This window comes from Excalfactoria chinensis, chromosome 1 (genome assembly GCF_039878825.1).
Source record: "Excalfactoria chinensis isolate bCotChi1 chromosome 1, bCotChi1.hap2, whole genome shotgun sequence".
Classification (NCBI taxonomy): Eukaryota; Metazoa; Chordata; class Aves; order Galliformes; family Phasianidae; genus Excalfactoria; species Excalfactoria chinensis.
The window spans coordinates 20,510,740-20,517,199 of NC_092825.1; positions in this window are offsets into that span (position 1 = coordinate 20,510,740).

Genomic DNA, 6,460 nt, shown 5'->3' on the forward strand with positions numbered 1-6,460 from the left:
GTGTAAGTTAGGAGAGTGTTATTAGCAATTAATGAGATGAGGAGGCTTACAAATTCATATTTACAGTGGCACATTGGTACAGGAGAAATACCTTTGAGTGTGGAGAAGCCTGAAAAGTCTGTATAAAAACTCCAGCAGAGCATTAGGGCACACAGGACAGCAAAGCCACTCTGATATGCAGAGACTTGCCCTGACTTTGGGAGTGCCTGTTCTGGTAAAACTACTTGCTCAAGAAGACCCACTCCATGTTAAAGAGTCTCATGTACGCAACAGTCTTAGATTGATGCATCATCAACTACATAGCCATCATTCAACAAGAATAAACATGGGTGTCATATTTTCTGGTGGTTCCTTCATATAGAGGACCATACTGAGCTTGAAAGATTGGTCTTAAACAAGTAAATAATGTATGATATAGAAGTTGAATGTCAGGTTTCTCAGGCAGGTTTCCAGAGTGGGTTCCAGTATATGGAATTGGTCTCACCTGGTTAATGTCATGCTGCAGGTAGGAAATACTCTCAACAGAACTAATATAACTAATACATAATATAGAGGCACAGTATTAACTGATTAAGCTACTTTGCTTCCAGTTCTGAAGTGTACTTGTCTGCTGCTAGTTCAGGGGTGAAGGGAAACATTATTGAGTTGTTTGAACCTCAGCTAAGCTCTTAGGGTGTTCTTTATGTATGAGAGACCATTATTTAGGCCTGTTCTTACTTTAAAATCATTCATATTATTCATTAGTATTTTATGTTTTTACAAGCAGATATGGACGTAGTTTCCATGTAAACTGCACTTCAGAAATGCTACTTTATTAATTTTATTTATTTATTACAGAAATTTCACTTTATTAGAACTGGGGCAGTGATTCTGATGGGAATCCTGGAACCCACAGGAATAGAGCCGATTGGGATGAGTATAGCGGAGGGGTTCAGAACTATTTGTCATCATTATAAGAGAGGACTCAGCTTCATAAGGAATTGCTGAAGAACATAAACTGATTCAAAGAACTAGTCTATGCCTACAGATCACCTTGCAAAATCATGGCAATAATGTCCTTCAAGGAGCAATGGGTTTCTACTCAAAACTAAAAGGAGTGATACGCTGAACTTACAGTAAATAGTGTTTCAATAGGTTTTAGTCTTTAAAATATTTAAAGTCAAAAGGTTTCAAGTCACTGGGTTTTGCTTCTTCTTATTTATTTGCTTTTACAGAGTAAGGAATCTGGAAATCTACTCAGCGCATATCACATTCTGTCCGTTCAGAGGTACAGCCCGAGTATATGTACAAAATGTCTTTTCTTCTCTCAGCACATGATGAAAACAGATGCCATTTGGTTTCTATGAACTGCTTCTCCAAAAGTTGTCAGCAATCTCTTCCAAACAGCTATCACTTTCCCAGCAGTTCTGTAATTTTGGAGCAGAAATGCAAGGAAAACTGGAAGGAGAACAGTGCTTTGTAGGTATTTTTTAACTGCTACTCTTTAGCAAATCAAGCTGAGATCATAGGAATACATTATCCAAATTATTTCAGAATCTTCCATTCTCTGACTGGAGATAAAGCCACATGTTGTCCAGAGTGTTGAATATCATAATGTTAGAACTCTGTTGAAATATTTTCCCCTCATCGCTCTGCATGCTGGTTTACATCTTTTTCCATACAGATATCATTGTCCCTGATAACATTCTGCTAAGCTTAGAAGACAGATAATGATCCTTGTAAGACAGTTTAAAAAAGGACCAATGGGAAAATTAAAAAACAAAAAACAAAGAAGTTTGACATGCAACATATCACATTTCCATAAGGATTTATGAAATTTGAGCATTTCTAGGGCATTTAGTTTGTTGGAGCAGTTGTCTGCCATCACATTGGGTGTTTACTTGGAAAAGAAAGCAGTTCAGCATGTGATTTCATCCCACCTAAGTGCTAAATCTTAGTTGTCCTATTACATTTCCCCAACATCTGTTGCTTTCATTCCCTTGAGTTGTGGGGTTTTTTTTCTATAGGATTGAGGCCCAGCACATTCATATCATCATTTCTCCCCACCACTGATTTGATGGGAGGCCCTTTGTGGTGGGAGACATCTGTGACTGCCCTCTCAGTTCTACCACTGATCCTTGACATAATACTGATTGTTTTCACTTCCCTGCTTTCACCTCTCTAACAGGGAGAAGGGGAGGGAGGAGAGTTTCTTTCCCCTCAAATGTACTTTCTGGGGATGTGAATTAAATGTTCGATCCCAAAAGCTGTTAGTTATGCTTTTGAGGAAGATTAATGAGAAGTAAAAATGGGAATCACCTAGGCAAATTTTCCTGAGATTTTTTATAGTTCTGCTGAATATGCAAGATCTTGGGAAATTAGTTCTCATGATTTAATTTCCAGGCTTTCCATTTAGTAAACATATAGTTTAGTACTCAATGGCATCTTTCAAAAGATGGCAATCGATATTAGGCTTGTACTAAAGATAGGTAGTTTTTCTCCGGCAAAAAAAGCAACACCTTGATCCCAGACATTAGTGAATAAATACATAATTAGTAGAGATGAGCTAAATTTTGTTTACATGAACACTGAAAACCCAGCCAAAAGTATTCATTACTTTCTGCAGTGTTCCAAGTCTCTTGCAGCCATTCTTGATTTCATAAAGCTTATTTATTTCCTTTTTTTTTTTTTTTTTTTTTTTTAAATAGGAAAGAATAATACATATCTGTCCCAGCAGAATAATACATATCTGTCCTAGCATAGAAATATTAACGTTTGTGCTTGCAGTGCACTTGCCTAGGGCTTTTTATAATCAGCGAGGAGAAGCAGTCATCTCTAGAGTGCAACTAACCTCAGTCTGGTACAAGCAGCTCTGTTAACCAGTCTGAGAGTACTTGTATCTCACGGCAAACTGTGAAAAAATTAGACTACTGTAACTAGTATTGACAGGTTCATGTAAAATTGGAAGTGAATTCTACCACAGTGCTGACTCAGACTTCTTCTAGAGCTTTCTTCTCTGCCCATTAAATTTCTCAGAATATGGTAACTTCAGAGTTAAAGCTCTGAATACAAGTTCCTTGTATTAAAATGTTTACTTTGTTGAAGGTGCCTCTTGATTTTATCAAGTATCATCTTGACGATTATAAATAATTTTTTTGAAAGCATAAATCACACAAAATCTTTTCTTAGAAGTTGCTTTTCTAATGTTACCTTGCCTGTGTTTTTCTTCCACTTCCCTTTGGCCCATACTTTATTCCACTTTACAGCTGTTGTAAAGCTATATAGCCTTCCTGTTACAACAATTAGTTATGCAGTGATATAACAGATACTTTACTTCAAGATTAGATGTGCTGCTGTTGCTTATCATCTCATTGTATAGATGTTTCCTGCTAATCCCAGATGGTCAACATTTGATAATAAAATACTGATCTTTTTCCTGATTTCTATCCCCGCATTTCCAAGGATGCTGCCCTGCTGAACCCTGTACTAAAATTTTGTATGGTTTTGAAGATCTTTGGGACCACCATGTAACTGGAGTGTTCCTCTTAGTTTTGTAGAGTACTGTTGCCATTATATATGAGATGTCCAAAGACAGAAGTAAGATGGGGTGTGGCAGTGTACAGCTTACAAGGCTGTTGACAAGATATAGTTGATTGACTTGGCTCAGCAGCTAAGCACCACCCCAGCTGTTCGCTTTACCACCCACAGGAAAGAATAGGAAGAGCAAAAGTGAGAAAACACATGCGTGGAGATAGCTTAGTAAGCAAAGGAAAGGGGAAGAAAGAACAGAAAATCCAAGTGATGCAAAGGCAATTTCTGTCCACCTCCCACAAGCAGACCAGTCCCCAGCTAGATATTGCAATACCTCAATATCTCAGAACATTCCTCTCCTCAGTTTTTTATTCCTGAGCATGACAATCTGTAATGGGAATGTCTTTTGTGTTGTGTCCCTTCCCAACTTCTTCCACATCCCTAGCCTACGCTCTGAGGGGGTTGAGTGGGAAGAGCTAGAAAGTCTTGACACTCTATGAGTACTTCTCAGTTATAACACTGCTATGCTAACACCACTGTTTTAGTCATAAATCCAAAACACATCACCATACAGACTGCTAGGAAGAAAAATCCAGCCCAATCAGAGCCAGTGCAATCTACAACCCTTATTCCATATCACCTGCATTGACTCCTACATGATCCAGTGAATCTGTGTTAAAAACCACTCTCTTTCCTGTCCTCCTTTGATATATATACAAATGTCACCCTGCCTAAAAGCCATGACTTTAAGCTTTTCTTAATATGTGAACTGACTTTATTCAGTCCATGACTTGGGTGTATCTTTTGATGATATTTGTAGACAAATAATTTTTTCAGCTCACTTGATAGAGAAGACTCACAAGCTGACTGTAGCCTGGAATATGCATTCTCCAGAATCCCACAACACCTTGTAAAGTTTGGGTTTCTTTTTTGTTAATTAGTGCATGTATGGTTATTTTGTTATTGATCTTATCTATTCAGATGTGAAAATGCCAGTTTTGCCATATGATTTTCCCCCAAACTCTTTGTTATGTGTATCCCTTGACCTCACTTCGTTTTATGGCAAAACCGGATTTCAGAAAAATCTGATTTACTCTTTTCCCTTTTACAAACACTTCATCTGCTGCATTGCCTCACACAACGTGTCATTAAGAATGAAGGAGAAATAGTGGTACTCAGCTAAACTGCAAATACAGCTAACTTGGACAAAGCTTTGGCATAAAAGTATCAGACTTACAGGCTTTTGCAAAGTATAGAACAGTAAACTGCAAAAGTCAAATTGGTTACTGAGAAAACACAAGGAAATTGTCCACAGCTGTCTCAAGACATAACAGACGTAAATAAAGCATACCAAGAAGGGTGGGGAGTGAAGGATCAGCACTGGCACAGACTATACAACGGCTGGTGTGATGGAAAATATTCTTTCCCTCCCCAGAGTTCACATTTTTACTTTTTTTTTTTTTTTTTTTTTTTTTTTTTCATTGCTGCTAACAATAATATCTCAGATCACATTAAAACCTCTTTCCTCACCCCACACACCGATGTATGCTTAAGGTCTTTTTAATCAGCTTTCAACGTCCTTATTTGTTTCTGGATCCTGGCAACAAGGAAAGTTTTGTACACTCCTAAGTACTCTTCAATAACAACTTTTTTTTTACTAGTTGTTCACCCAAATGTAATTTTCCCTTGAGCATTTCTTCTGTGCTTGTTAGTGAATTGCTCTTAGTTTCTCTAAAAAGTGTACTAAGCTGAAATGAAATGCATATACTTGATGTTTTATTGCTAAGTTAGTTGTCCCGTAAAAGAAGAAAATTTTACACGGCATATTTTATCCAAATTTCATTTCCATGTATGCCTGACCAGTTTTCTAGGAACTTGTAAACCTCCACAGTTTTTCAAATGTATGGCACTTCAGAATGTATTCAAATATATTCCAAAATAGTTCTCAGATTACTGCATGAATTCTCACCAAATAATTATGGCTGAATTTTATCTGGAACTGTTGACTTAAATATATATCTGAAGTCTAAATGTTCAACTCTCTCACCAGCACCATGCTCATAGTGCATTCCTTTTTCCATATCAAAATTAATTTCATAAGAGAATTGACTGTCATTTACTTTTGCAGATACTCGAGCAAAAAATATGTTGAATACTCCAGCACTGTCTGCAGTTTGCCTTCCCTTCTTTTTCCTAAATCCCTTTGCACTGTTTTCTTGTTCTGACATTTCTACAGACTTTTTCCATGTTATCTACAACTGAAATATATCGCAATCTACCCCAATTTATTCTCCCATCTTTATCTTGTTCCTATATGGTTGTTCTCACACACAAATGTTTTTTTTCCCCAAATCTCAAACAATTCATTTTAAATTTCTGGATATTTTAAGCTTTTGTGACCATAGTTTCCCTCCATGCCCACCGTCTTTGAACTCCTTAAACTAGGATAGTTTACAACTATGTATTTAGAATAGAGCCTCTCAAAAACCACTAACCCACCAGAACTTCTTTATCCCTTACACCATCTTCTCAAGATGTCTCAGTCTCAGTTCTTTGAGCTGTGCCAAGTCTATCTTCTCAGTTTTTCTTTCTGTGAATTACCAAAGGCTGTTCTTTCATGATTGCTTTCACCTTCAAATTATTTTCCATCTTTGGTTTTTCAATTTCTTCCTGCCAGGTTTGAAATACTGATTCCTTAGCAAAAACAAAGTCCTATCTTCAGAAACTAAAACTTTGTCCCCAACACTAGTAAACTCAGCACCTGTGTTGTCCGTATCCTGATACAATGGATCCATATAATCAAAAGTTATATGGATAACAAAAATCTACCTTATTAACTGTCCATTTCATGTTTCAGAGGGTAGCTCAAAGACTCCTTCACGCCTCCACTTCTACTTCACTTTAGATCTTGAGAATGAAACAGTGTGTTTTTCCCCTTTTGATCTTCACC